This window comes from Cynocephalus volans, chromosome 9 (assembly GCF_027409185.1).
Source record: "Cynocephalus volans isolate mCynVol1 chromosome 9, mCynVol1.pri, whole genome shotgun sequence".
Lineage (NCBI taxonomy): Eukaryota > Metazoa > Chordata > Mammalia > Dermoptera > Cynocephalidae > Cynocephalus > Cynocephalus volans.
The window spans coordinates 133,749,339-133,764,748 of record NC_084468.1 but is presented as its reverse complement, the minus strand read 5'-3'; the positions used below and the strand labels follow the sequence as shown (position 1 = coordinate 133,764,748).

The 15,410-nt window shown below is 39.9% G+C and overlaps 1 protein-coding gene and 1 non-coding gene across 2 annotated transcripts in view; both read right to left on the bottom strand.

Moving 5' to 3' along the window:
• Window positions 1-14,427, bottom strand: part of FHIP1A (FHF complex subunit HOOK interacting protein 1A) — a 242,394-nt gene extending 227,967 nt beyond the window's left edge. The window contains exon 1 of the mRNA XM_063107343.1: window positions 14,136-14,427. The gene's annotated coding sequence lies outside the window, so the exon portion shown is untranslated. The remainder of the gene's footprint in view (window positions 1-14,135) is intronic.
• LOC134386653 (U6 spliceosomal RNA) lies at window positions 4,309-4,415 on the bottom strand. Its single transcript, XR_010024485.1, has one exon. It is a non-coding gene; the product is annotated as a U6 spliceosomal RNA (small nuclear RNA).
• Window positions 14,428-15,410: the final 983 nt, after the last annotated feature.

Below are 15,410 nucleotides of genomic sequence, written 5' to 3'. Positions count from 1 at the left end.
GTAAGTCTGGGTTACAATGTCATAGCATACAATGTAATAAGAAGTTCAAAATGTAGTCAGCATTACAGACTACATGAACATATATATACCACAAAAAAGCCTAATTTTGTACTGAATTGGCCACATGTTTTTGTGTCTGACTTATACACAACAATTTGTACCACAGCTCAGCACAGACATAAAAGAGTTTTATTAGTCTCCATATATCAACAACAAATGTACCATCTAAATTCTAATTCCACAAGCTAAAAAAAGATAGTTTAATTCTGAGATTTTGCAACTAGAGTTTCTACCACCCCTACAAAATGCAGCTTTTGATTTGGAAAGAAACAAATCAAATATAAAAATTACTGAGGAAAGAATATAAAACCATAGTAAGTCAAACTGACTTCTAAAGTCTAAGTGCACTTTTAAACATGCTGCTTTTGGCACTCTAAGTCACAGCCTAGGCATTATTGAAACAGAGATTTTGAATATACAAATTATCCTGATTTGAGCATCACATATTGCACAAAGGTATTGATATTCAACTCTGTACCCCACAGATATGTACAATCAACTATGTTTCAACAAAAAAATAAAATTTTAAAAAAACAGAGATTCTGCATATGAATTTCTATTTTCCCTCTTTAAAAAAATCATTATGGTATTAAAGTATACATGAAGTAACTTGAATAGCCTATAATCTTATTGCAGCAGTCATCATCATTTAAGACACATATGTACGCTTAAACTTAAACTGGGCATACAGTGGTATTTGAAGAAATATTACACTTTTAATATTCCACAATAGCTCCTTGAGAAATGCTGTGCTCTGCTTTGTGTGGTTTATTTAAACTTACCTTGAAATCTTTCTAGCGAAGGGATGAGGAGGGAAAACTGCAAAAACTAATTATTTTTTATTTTTAAGGAAAAACAATACAATAGCTTGTGTTTAGGAATTAAAACCTCAAGCCCTACAACACTGTAGAGCTACTGAATAGGGTAATTCACAGAAAAATATTAATTACCATCGAGCTATGCCAGAGAGTGCTCTCTGTATGCCAAGTTACAGCTCACTTGGGCATTTTATGATCACATTAAAACAGTTGAAAGATGGGGCCCTATCTATAATAAAAATGTTGACCCTTTCATGATTTCATCTGCTTGACAAAGATACTTTGCCAATGAGTCTTCAAATTCAACCATGCCACTTCATGCACTCACCAATACTTTAGTACAAAGAGAAATGGATTATCTATCTAAGCCTGAGGTCATTTTACAGTTTCTGAATTCCAAATGAGGAAATTTTCATTCATTTTTTACTTCTGTTGAGAATTATAAAGAAATACTTCTGAAAAGGTGATGAGAACTTCAGGGATTAACCAGGATATTAGAAGTCTCATACCTAATTTTTATGAAAAGAAAAAAATGAGGTTTGTATTTATCGGAGTTAATATGGTATTTTCCAGATTGTGACAGAATCTGATTACTAAAGAATCTTAGTGTGAGAGTTTACCTTTTTTGTTTGTTTGCTTTTACTTTTTATAATGGAAATTTTCAAACACATACTAAGTAGAGAGACTAATACAACGAACTGCCATTACCCAGCTCAAAAATTAACAGTGTACGGCCAATCTTGATTCTGTCAATCATAATCTTCCATTCCACTCCTTACCCCTGCTGGATTGTTTTAAAGCAAATTTCACATATCATATCTCAGATAGGCAGAAAAAATGGCCCCCTAAAGATTTATTCACTTCCTAATCCAGAGAACCTGTAAATATTGCCTTATATGGTAAAAGATACTAAATTAAGGATCTTGAGGAGAAGTTTATTTTGGATTATCCAGGTAAGCCCTAAATGCTATCATATATATCCTTATAAGAGAGAGGCAGAGCAAGATTAGATACAGACACACAAAGAGGTGAAAACAATGTAAAAATGGAGCAGAGAAATGCAGCCACACGCCAAGGACAACCACCAGAAGCTGGAAGGGACAAGGATTCTTCCCTAGAGTCTCCAAAGGTAATGCAGTCCCTGCCTACACCTTGATTTTAGAGTTTAGGCCTCCAGAACTATGAGAGAATGAATTTGTTTTTTAATCCACCTAGTTTGTGGTAATTTGTTACAGCAACCACAGGAAAGTAATACAATATCATATAATCTGAAAAAATCTCTGCATGTATCTTTATGAAATAAGAAGTCTTTTTTTTAATAATAACGCCATTATAATCCCTTTAACAAAAAATAGTCCCTTAACTTACCTAATATCGAGTCAGAGTTCAAATTTCCCAAATTGTCTCATAATTTTACATTTGTAAATTTACAGGTGATTTATCCAAATCAATATCCAAATACAATTGATATGTCTCTGAAGTCCCTTAATAATAGCTCCTCTTCCCTCTGTTTTTCTTGTCATTTATTTATTGAACAAACTGAGTGATGTGTCCTGTATAAGTTTCCACATCTGGGCTGGGCTGATTCCATCTCCACAGTACTGTCTGCATGGTCCTCTTTTTCCTGTGCTTCTTATAAACTGGTAGTTAGATCCAAAGCTTTGATCAGAATAATGTTCAACTTTTTGTCAAGAAACTTTACAGATTGTTCTGTGGATTTCCTATTGCACCAAATTAGGAGGCTCATCCATTTCTTTCTCTCTTTGTAATAATAATAAAATTGATCAGTGGGTTCAGGGGTTATTAGCCCAATCCACCAGTTATACAGTTCCCCATCAGCCTTTGACCTGACAGATTTAGCAGCTACTGATAATCACTCCCTAGATCTGTTATTTCATTAGAGGAAAGAAAATGGTAATATTTTATTTGTACCATTCATACTTCATTTATTAGCTGGAATTCTTCAAAAAGCAAGATTTTATCTAAATTATCTATTTGGTTACTCTGAAATCCAAAAGTTTGTTTTTTGTTTTTTGGGTTTTTTATAGGAATGGTAAAATAAATGCTTAATAGCATCTGGTTTTTAAGGTAGTGCCAGGATAGCTATTTGCCTCTTGACTACAGAGACTACCTTGTCACAATCAATGATTATAACTTCTCAATTGCACTCAACTTAGTCCTCAAGTTACCAATTCAAATACTTGGCCTACAATATGAAACTCTTTAAAGAATAATACCCAGGATCCAACATGACTATGTCAATCTGATGTTAGTTCTTAGGGTTTATGCTCTATCAGATCAGTCCGAACTCTTCAACCAACTACTTCAAATCGCCCTCTCTGAGTCTACCTTATCCTATTTCACTGACACAAACCATCTTCTCATTTTAGACTCTGTGCCTTTGGCTCAGTGTTCTACACCTGCCCGTCTCTCTGCAACCAGCTCAAGCTCTGCTCTTCTCCCTCAGGAATACACACACCTCCTGTTCTTGCTGTCCAGCATCCCTCTTTCTACAAAGAAGGGTACTATCCTTCTTTTAAGAAACTGTTCCTCTTCCCCAGCCCAACTATGTGTTTCCAGAGCGGACTGCCAATTACCAGCTAATTTGTGCCCCTGGTCACAAGTACTGGGAAATCACTCAAGCCAAGCCAACCAGAACCATTCCTGGGATTTTGAGAATTTAGCCTAAGAGAGGAAGGTCAGGCCCTCTTTCTAGGTGATCTCTGGCTTGCTGCAGCCACAACCCAAGCCACGCAGAGAAAACTGACAGAAAGAGCAATGCAGAGATACAATACAGAGAGTTCTGGTGGTACAGAGTTCCCCGTTTTGGCTTCCCTGAGACCCACCTCATTTCTCCCACACTATAGCCATGTGTGCCAGTGCCAATAAATCCCCCTTCTATACAGTTTGGATTTCTATAACTTGCAACCAAAAAACCCTAATACATTCTGCAGCATAATTCTATTTTTTTTTTTTTTTTACTGTAAATAAAGTTTGTTTTTTTTTTTAAATTTTATTTTGTCGATATACATTGTGGCTGATTATTGCTCCCCATCACCAAAACCTCCCTCCCTTCTCCCTCCCCCCCCCTCCCCCCCAACAATGTCCTTTCTGTTTGCTTGTTGTATCAACTTCAAGTAATTGTGGTTGTTATATCTTCTTCCCCCCCGTTTTTGTTTTTTTTTGTGTGTGTGTGTGTGTGTGTGAATTTATATATTAATTTTTAGCTCCCACCAATAAGTGAGAACATGTGGTATTTCTCTTTCTGTGCCTGACTTGTTTCACTTAATATAATTCTCTCAAGGTCCATCCATGTTGTTGCAAATGGCAGTATTTCATTCGTTTTTATAGCTGAGTAGTATTCCATTGTGTAGATGTACCACATTTTCCGTATCCACTCATCTGATGATGGGCATTTGGGCTGGTTCCAAAAAATATGGAACACTTCACGAATTTGCGTGTCATCCTTGTGCAGGGGCCATGCTAATCTTCTCTGTATCGTTCCAATTTTAGTATATGTGCTGCCGAAGCGAGCACTGCAGCATAATTCTTAAACACTATGTCCATAATGACCTCTACCTTTCCAGTTTCTTCTACTTCCTTTCTATACAAATAACACTTCATTACACACTGTCCTTTCTGTGTGTCAAACACATAAGTAACCATATTTTGTGGTCTTGCAGACATATATCCTGCACACCTTTTGAATCTCCCTCCCTGCCCGCACAGTCCCTACAAGAGTACTAATAGAGCCTCAGTACATAAATAGCAATTACCATGTATTGATTATTGCTTCATGTTAGGCATTTCACATGTGTTGTCTTATTTAATCCTCACAGAAACTCCCTGGGATGGGCATTATTATCTCCACTTCATAGTTGAGGGAGCTGAGGTTCAACAAAGGAAAATAACTTGACACTTTTACTACATGGTACAGCAGGGACCTGAACGACATTTGCACACAAACTGTATCCTCTTTCCACTATGCCCACGTAGTTTCACAAAATAATAAACATTTGATGATTAACTTACCAGGGAACATAATTTATCAAAGACCTCCATTTAACCTCTGAATTTCCACTAATCTCAAAGTGCATGTTCCTCCATCATTAAAAATAACAACAGTAATATATTAATGTATAAATAAAGGAGTTACATGAAAATCAGTATCTTGAAAAAGTTATAATACAATTTCTCCAAAATTGCTACCGGCAGCCTGAAGACCAAATGCTGGCATTTCTCTTAAAGTAATGGGTAAAAGAAATGAATATTTAAGACCACTCTGTCAGAACAAGTTGTATACAACTCCCCTGGCAGTAATATTTCAAAACAGCAAAAAGAGATTTGTGAGCACCTGTCAATGTGTGACACGCCTACAGCTCTCCAATTGCTCAGAGGAATATTCCTGTGTCATCATTAGACACTAATAGTTATTGAGCACTCCCATGGCTTAAAGGCAAGAACAGAAGGCCTTTAGGAAGAAAATGGTTCCATTTTCATAGCTTAGCAAGCAGAGGGGCCAGGAAGACAGTGATGGCAATCTACTGGCAGAAAACCTGAAAGTCACCAGCTCTCATCTCTACACGATCTCCTTCTTTCAGGCCAGCCTTCGCAATTCCATGCTTGTATCTCCAATACCTGCTGGACAAGTCTACATGGAGCTCCTGCTATCAAATTAACTTCAGGGCAACAATTGTTTTTCAACATCTAGCCAAGGACCTTCCATTGAAAATTATCCCATCAATGTTTGTTGGTAGTGTTCTGTTTACTTTTTTTTTTCCTTTCCCATTTTCATCACTTTACTTGAGGACTTTATTATCATATAGGCACACTTCTGGGGAATATAATGATTATTCCTAGAGGGCCAGAAGGCATTGTCAAAGAGACACACCTCTCATATATAATTTGGCAACAGTACAACCAAGGGGAAGGTATGCCTGGCATGTACTGAAAAATAGTTGCATCCCCTATTGGGACAAGATTTTGCTAACTTGCATACTTTGGTGAAAGGCATGCCCTAAAGAATACCATTGCCATCACAAATTCAAGAATATCTCAAATGAGATCACATATGTGAAAGTGCTTTGTAAACCATGAACTGCCAAGGGAATGTAAATTACTTCTGTTACTGATGAAGCTATTACAAAAGCACAGACCTGGGAAGCAGGTAGTTGCATGATTTGAAGGAACTAAGTAGGTCTATATAGAAGGGGTCTTCAGCAACAAGAACAGAACAAGAAAGAGAGGTCTCAGAGGATGCAACAGAAAGCCTAGGCAACGAAGGGGATGTGGGGAGGGAAGGGCCCCAGGTTAGCAAACCCCAACCCAATTCAACAAATATCGATTGTCAGGCACTGACCTATGTTTTGGGATATACAGCCAACTTAGCCAAAGCTAATTTACCCAAAGATCCCTGCCTTTCATATTTTATTCCCTGCCCTTTAAATTATTACTTGAGGAGACAGTCAATAAACAAAAGACATAATTAATAAGTAAACTGTAATATGTTAAAAGACAAGTGCAGGAGAGCAGAGTAAGGGGGATGAGAAGTGCAGAGGATTTGTAATACTTTGACCTTAAAAGACAAGCCAAAGAAGAAAATGAGATCAGATTTCCAATGATATTCCTCAAAAACTACATTCAATTGCAGGACAAATAAGAAAAGTCACACTGTGCTTGAATAAAATTTGCATAAAATTTGACAAATCCAAATTTCCTAGGAACATACAGCTCATTTTCCATACTTCTCCTTCACCCTTGTTCAAAATTATAAACTCAAATATGCTATGTAGCATATATGGGGAGGAAGATATGAAAAGACGTAGCCAGAGGCACAGCAAAGAGAATTACAAGAGAAAAAAACAAAGCAGATGACAGCAAAAATAGTTGCAAACCAGTACCTCAGGAAAGGACAAATTCAACAGGACTTTAAATATCACTCAATTTTTTTTCCTTAGGAAAAGTTGGCTCTAGGACAAGGATGATACATAAGTTTCCTTTTTAGTAACAACCACAAACAACTGGCAGGGCGTCCCTGGGGCACTGCCCATTGAGAAAGAGTTCTGGGTCCAGTGGGGAATGAATTAGACATTTCTGCCATGTGCTCAAGATCAGGGAGTACAAGCACACAAACCTCTCACTTGCCTTTCCTTCCCTACGTAGATCTTACTGCTCTCAAAAAAAAAAATTCAGTAAACACTCATGGCCATCACCTACCAAGTGACAAAAAGGCAACACCAGGAACAGTGGAGGATTTGGAAGTATGGAGTTTGATCCTGGTCCTAAAGAAGTTTATAATCTAATTGAGAAAAAGAACAAATGCATAAAAGATAACACTAGACGGCAGCAAATGACTAAGTTTCTAAAATTTCAGTACAGCAATTCAGATGCCAGGGAATTGCTACAGGAAAAGACAGCCAAGAAAGACTATTAATGCAGGACACAGGCTTCAAAACAGGCTTTGAAGAATGCACATCAATGAAATAACTGGAAAGAGGAAGGACTGGTCCCAACAGAGATGAGGAAAAAGGAAGAGGTAGGGTGTGTTCAGGAATGAGGAAGAGACCAGCATGGCACCCAGAGCAGATTTGTATACGGCATTAACTCATTGAGAGAGAGAGAGAGAGAGTGTGTATGTGTGGGGGGGGGGGGGGGGGTGTTTACAGAGATTTATTATAAGGAATTAACTCAGAGAAGTCCCCAGACCTGCAGTAGGCAAGCTGGAGACCCAGAAGAGACGATGATGTAAGTTCCAGTTTGAATCTGAGTCAGAAGGCAAGAGAACATTTATGTCCCTACTTGAAGACAGCCAGGCAGAGAGAGAGAAAATTCTGTTTTAGTCAATCTTTTTTCTTCTATTGAGGCCTTCAGTGGATTGAACAAGACCCACCCACATTGGAGAGAACAATCTGCTTTACTGAGTCTACCAATTCCAAAGTTAATTTCATCCAGAAACACTCTCACAGACACACCCAGAATGTTTAACCAAATATCTGGGCACCTGTAGTTCAGGCTGGTTGACACATAAAATTAACCATCACACCGTAAGTTGAGCCATTACCCAATAAGCAACAGGGACCATGATCAGTGACATGAGCAAAGCTGTATTTATAAAAATCAAAGTGACTATAGCATGAAAATGAATTAGAGAAAGAAAAATTGGGAACAGAAACAAAATTTAAAATATTATAATTGCCCATGTGATAATAAGAGGCAGATCGTTAACAACATTTATATGATTCTGTTCAATATAAGGTACTCTGTGCTGGGTGAATAAGATACAGAGTTTCTCCTGTCTCCCTATAGTTTAATTTGATGTCAGGATCTAAATGTAGATTTATCCAGCAGAAGCTGGAGAAGCAAGCTAGGATTCCAAAAGTCAGCAATGAGGATGCAGATTTAGGAATTACCCACATAGCGAAGAGAGCCAAGCTGAGAGTTTGCTCCTGGCATGCCTATACTACCAGACGCTCGAAGAACAGCAGGTTGAGTCAGTCAGGCTGAGTCAGGAAACCCTGTCAAAACTACTCATTTTGTGATTCACTATGAAGGAATGACCACTCCTCGGTGACAAATCAATCCTAAGACATGATCAAGAAGTAGAATTACTTTAAGGAACAAACAGGAAGGGAGCAACACAACCAGTTCCCAACTGTTGCAAGCTGGTTCTTACTATCTATAGCAACTCCAGGGTGTGCTTTTCAAATAGGACATGCAAGGTCCTCAACAGTCACACAGTGGAGAAGTACAAGGAGGAAATTCAGAGGTCAAACTTAATCAAGCGGATAAAGTTTTTAACATAACCAGAAGGTAAATACCAGGTAGGCTGGTGTTCTCTGAAGAAAGTCAAGGTCAATGAAAGTCCTATTGTCAGATTTTTCATAAGCACTTAGACTACTACATTTTGCCTAAAATAAGCCAAAAGTGCAAATATTTTGTAATATACACAGAGAAATTTAAAATATTCAACATATCAAAAAAGTGACAGTGTTAGAGAATAGGCAATAACCAAGAATATAATAGACATACTGCATTTTCCCCATAAAAAGATCAAAATATGAACATATATAAACTATAAAGTTTCCTCTGTGTGCTAAAACATTCTTATTTTATTTAGAAAATTTTTCATACCAAAAAAGCCAAGAAACATTTTTCCTAACAGAATAAATGCGGGCAGACTTCATCCTTATTTTGAGGACACACAAAGTTTTCTTTTAAATGACCTGCTGAAGATCACATTTTTTAAACATACCTTACATTACTATATACTTATGCATGAATATAAATATGTGTATCTATGTATGTATGTATATAGATAGTGTGTATAGAGATTTATACACGTAAATATGTTTTCCTATACTCATTCTTATACATTACAAAGAAAATCAACCTAAAATAAATGAACTCCAAATAACAGCTCGTGAATACAAACACAACAGAAGGTATTCATTTTGAAAAATTAAACATACTCCTCTAATGGAATGGTTATGAAAAAATCTTGGGCTAAATGAAAATATTAAGCAACTCTTCAAGGTGGTCAATAAAAACCTTGCCACAGGAACTCCTCGAATGTTCTCACCTCCAAAAGCCTAAGTAACAAAAGTTAGCCAAAGTATCTCACTTCACACGAACAGGGAAATCACACAGAAATGGGAAATCAGTTCCTGGCACTTTCTACAAGCCCAAAGATCCTAAAGTTGACCCATGACCAATATTTCAACAGAGGTAAACTTTAACAATACAAGGAGAGGAGCTAAAATACATTCACTCTGCATTCTGCAAAACTTAGTAGATTTTCTGAACTCCTTAATGGCATGTCCTAGAATAATGTTCTTAAGAAAATGTCTAAAAAAAAATGCTCCATAAAAGCTAATTAGCAGCTCATCCAACAACTGCAGAGTATTTTTATAGCTGTTATCAATTACAATCTTCTCTTGGGGAAAACATTAAAACCAAAAAGAACCTAAAATGTGAGGAAATGTGGTGTGTACCACCTAAAAGCTTAGCACCTTTCGCTACTATGATTGCTTATTTCAGTGCCTGGTCAAGTATTAATAATTTTATTCAGAAAGAAAGGGGGTGTTAATATAACTAAAAATGAAGGGACACTACTAGAGGAAGTGTAAATTAGAGAAACTTATCATTGTCACATCTGTGACTCACAAACTTTTCTGACAGAAAACATTAACACAGGTGTAAAGAGATGTACTTTCAAGGATGTTATCTAAAGCACTGTTCTTAGTATGGAAAATGGGAAACAACCCAAATTCCCAACAACAGGAAATTTTTAAATAACCTGTAATATGTCTATTCAATGCAATATTACACAGCCAGCAAAAAAATAAATAAAAAATTGAAGATGATCTGTATATTTGGTCATGGAAACATTTTCAAGATATGCTGTCAAGTTAAAAATAAAAACCAAGTCGCATAGTATTACCCCAGTTGTTATTAACAACCACAATAATAATAAATATATTTTTATACAGAGAAAAAATCGGGGGTTGGGAAATATTCCTATTTACAGCAATTTCTCCAGAATGTAAGATTACCCTGCACTTTAACTTTCAACATTACATATTTTGTAATGTTTGGATTTTGAATAATATATATCATGTATGTAATCAGAAAAAAATAGTGACATAATTGTAAGGCAAGTAGGAAAAATCTTATTTATAAAGAAAAGGGAACACTTAGGGTGTTAACTTTTTATAATAGCTTTAAAATATCATCTATCTCCCTCTCTTTTGGAAAACAGCAGTATCCTTACTCAAAGAACCTCAAAATTAAGCAACACACATGGGTACTGGAAAAGGACTCTTAGTATCTCTCCTTAGTAATAGCTTCTCAGGATAGAAGTTTAGCCCAAATCCCAGTATTTATCAAATTTAACTGAGCAACACTATCAACTTCTAAATAATTGCAGACAAACTGCATGTTTCTAATCCTAAGTAAAAATAATTACAGAATTAACAACAACAAAAAGTATAGATTCTGCAGACTGTAAGGATATTGGAAGTATTTTCATAATGGAAATATGAGGAATTAGATAACTACTTTTGAATCCATAGTCCTGCAACCTATTCAAACATTGTAAAAACTAGATAGAAGGACAAGAAAGAATTGCCTAAAAAGAAACTAAGGAATCACGAGCATGGGGAAAATTTCCACCTGCCTGGGAAAGGATGTGAACTTGTGCTGGGAGAGGTTTGTTTCTACAGTTATGTGACCTTGGGAAAAATATTTAAACTCACATATCTCTTTTTCTTCATCTGCAAAATAAAAGAACTGGGAATAAACAATCTCTGTGGTCCACTTTGGCTTAAAAATTCTGGCAACAGATCTTTACTCTGGTGTTGTCAAAGGGTTTTTTAAAAAATAATACACGTGTACACGGCATAAATTTTTATCTATTATAAAGTACATAGCCAAAAACAGCAGACTCTTGCCTGGCTCCTCCTCATCCCTCAGTTCCATTCCTCAAAATAAAGTCCTTCAACTCTTCTAGCTATTTCTTCTGGTAATTAGATCATATTTGTAAATGACACATGTATATTACCATTTCCTAATTTTTTCAATTTTAGACTTAACGAAAGTTCCTTATTCAATCTACTGGGGCATTTATTCACCCACCCCATTCCCCAGGTTTTCCCTCCCGAATTTAATGAAAGTTATTTCAATTTTATTGGACAGCTACACTGTTGATGCTAAGGATATAAAGATTACACATGCACACACTTACATATACACACATACGCAGTCCTGTCATCCTGCCTCCACATGAGCTCACATTTTGGCTAATAAGAAATAATATCCCATTTCACATCCAACCACTTCTCAAAATGTAACAGGGAAAAAGTTGAAATGGCCTGTAAGTCAGAAATACTGAGTCCAGGTCTGAGTCTACCACATACAGGAACAAAGTATGCACATAAAAGTCCCTTATTATCTCTGAACCTCATCTATTTTCCTCCTGTGTAGTCTAAGTAAAATAGTTCCCACTGCAAAATGGTTAAATCACAAGGCACAAATATGGTACATGTGAAAACACTTTGTTAATCATAAAGCACTATAGAAACGTTCATTTCTGTTATTGTCTTTACTAAGAGATCCCTATAAATGAAGTCTCTGGAGTTTTTGGTCACTCTTGAGCACTGTTCCCCCACCTGCACTAAAAACTAAGAGTTAGAAATTGCTGAGAATAAGAATGAAATAGATGTAAATTGGACTTCAAGGCCAGAATCTGAGGGTCCAGATCTTCAAAGCACCTATGTATTGCCCTATGAGACAAATGTACACAGAATAAAGATGAAGCATCCAAACAGAGATCAGAGAATGCAATTTTGTTGCATATTTGCAGGGAAGGGAGGGTACCATTATTAAATTTTTTTAACCAGAATTTCACTACTCAGAGGCAACTCATTTGTTTCTTCTAATATTTACCTCCATATTTCTACATATGTTCACTCATCTACTTCTTGATTTGTAATCATTATCTATCAACTTTCTACTATAGAAAGAATTTTGCAAAGAAAGTGTTTTGAACAAACTTGGGAGGTAGAGTCCAGAACTGTCCAGCAATGCATTGCTCTGACTCTGTAAACATAAAATAATCCTTTCATTTCTAGCCTTCAAAGGCCTACATTAAAAGTGGTACAACACATAGTGCGTCTATAGTAGAGGCAGTTGGGCCTAAATTATCAGACCACTCTAAATCCCTTTCTGAATCCATTTCAGTGATGCCCAGTTTCTCTTGCTCTCTCCATCCACCCCACACAGTTTAATCCTGTTCCTAAACCTATAGGACAAATAACAAATGGGACCCCAAACAATTTCTGAAAGACAGGCAAGGACACAACTCTTATGAGCTCTGTGGAAAGGGATTAACTGAAGCTAAAAGAAATCAGCTTCTAATTATGTGAAAGGTTATCTGAAGTCAACAAGAATGCCATATTTAAAGAGTAAATTTATGGACTAAACCTCCTGCTCAATTTCTGTCCAAAGAGGACCACTGAAGTTCTCTAAATGTGAGATTTGGCTGTGGTCCACTAGCTTTGGGCAGCTTCAGGGACAGCATCCTGTCTAGTGCCAGGTGCACATGTGAACTTGAGGTCAGGCAGGTGACCCTGATAAGCAGGCATGGTACATTAAGGAGAGGGAATCTTTTTTCTCGTTAATCAACAGGACAAAGGTGATTAAGCTGGAATTATTTTTCAATGACCTGTATAATTTCATCAGGGCTGCTACAGCTATTATAGGGAGCAGCTGACTTCCTAATGAGATGAATTTGATAGCAGGGCCCTTCCAGAGAAGCAAAAGGAGCAGGCCCAGTCTATACGGAAGCGACAATTGGTAGGCATTGTTTATTCTTCCTCCTGATGGCTGTCTCTCACCAGTTTTTGGCTCTTTCTCTACTGGGGAAGTTTTCCCTGTCCTTGAATGGCTGGGGCCATAGCACCTGCTGAATGGTAGAAGCTGGATCTGTTATGAATGGATGGGTCCAGGAGGCTGGGGCAGAACTGGGCTAATTCACCAGACCTGCTTATATTATTCCCAAAGTCAGTCCCAAGCAAGCACAGCTGCTCCCGCTGCCACCACCAACCTCTTGCTCTGTCAGGGCTTGAAATAAGACAGCAGCTAGTTCCACTCCTCAGCAGAAGTGGGGTTAACAAGGAAGCTTTGTTGATGCCAGGGAAAACACACACGCACGCACACACACAATCAATAACAACCACGACCTAAGCGCAGTTTCATCAGAGATTTTATGAAATTGAGCAACAGTCACCCAACAAGTAAATCCTTACACCAGGAAAATGCTACAAACCTCAGGGTGGCACCGCCTCTGTCTCTTGTTTAAGCAAGGAGGTTTGGAGAGGGAAACTGAGCTCCAGATCTCCTCGCTTTTGCCTGTTGTTCCCGTAGGACCCAGGCTCTCAGGCCCCAGGGACCAAGGAAAGGGGTGGGGAGCCCTGATCACATTTTCCTCCATCTAAAACAAGCTGGCCCTCTCTCCCCCGGGGTCAGTCACCGAGTAATGTCCCCGTCCCGGAGCCCGCAGCCCTGGGAGGCACCTCCTCCCCGCCGCACCCCAATCCGACGCAGCGATCTCCTTTGGGACATTCCTAGCCGGCCCTCCGCCCCATGATCTGATCCTCCTGCGCAGCCGGGGGATGCAGGAGATACTTCTGTTCTCCCTCCTCCTTCGACCCCCTAAAATAAAAGAATCTCTCAAGCTCAAATCTCAGGTCAGCCACTTACCTATCGGTGGCTGTGGCTCCTCCTCCCGGCGCAATGGGAGACTCGCCGGACAAATGTCCCCAGACAGCCCAAAAAGTTTGTGCCGCGGTCCCGGGGACGCGGGCCCCCGAGCCGCCACCGCGCTGGACACAGCGAGAAGGCGGCGCCGGCTCCTCGCCCGGTCCGGGACAATCCGCTGAGCGCCGGGCCGGCCACCGCTCGCAGATGTCCGCCCGAGTCCTCCGGTCCCGGCTCAAACTCCACAGGAGTACCGGGGAAGAAAGTGGAAAGCAAGAGAAGGTCGGAGTGCAACTTCCCGACCGTGCGTCAGCCGCCGGCTGAGCCGCGCGGGTCCCGGGCTCGCCCCCGCCCCCTGCGCCCTCGGGAGTGCGCGCGGGCCGGCAGCTGGGCGGGGCCCAACCTGCCGGGTCGGCCCCGGGGAGCGCGCCGCCGGCCCCGCCCCGCCGCCCCAGGCGCGCGGCCGCCAGGTGCGCGGCCCGCCCCGCCCCGCGCTGGTTTCCAAGGGGAAGGAGGAGGAGCCTCTGAGAGAAAGTTTCCACCGAAACTTAAACTAGGCGCCACGGAGGACGCTGGCGCTTGGGGGCTCGCCAGAACGACACCTCTTCACACGCGCGCACAGGCCCCCAAACAAAAAACACAGACGTTTGCGGTCTGGCCAAAACCTCGTTTCTCCGGTTCTGCCGAGTGGAGGAAGCCACGGACGTTTTCGATTTCTCACTTCCCAAAGGTTTGACGGCGGCCATCGGCGCCCCCGCCCCACTCTCTTTCTTTCACTGACGCCTTTTTTTCCTGAAGTTTTAATTTTTAAATGCTAAACAGTCCCAGTAGAGCTGAGTCGAGTGATGAAACGTTCGGCTGTTACTTTACTGGCAAAGTCCCTGAAGTGGCCAAGGGGGAGTTTGGTCTCAGCAGGTGTTTAATAAAGTGCCAGGGAGGGGGGCGGGGGCGGACGGTGCAGTTTTGTTTTGTTCCTTTTTGCCTTTTAAGAGTTATCTCAGCGTTGCCGGAGTTGTTTGTGCGTTTGGGGAGTATGAGCGTGCGGGTGTGGGTGTGTCACACGTCCACTTGCAATTTTTCCCCTCAGAAAATGAGGGCTCCTTAATTTGGGCAGTTCTACAACAAAGACGAAGCTTCCCTTGCTCAGGATTCCCGGGAGGATGGGAGAGCAGGTGCGGCATCTGTTTCCCTACCACCCTGGGTGTTGGTGGCCCGGGCACTGCCCTGTGCCTAGACGTCCTTGCCCGTCCCTAGACGCCGCGCTGCCGGCTGCCCTTC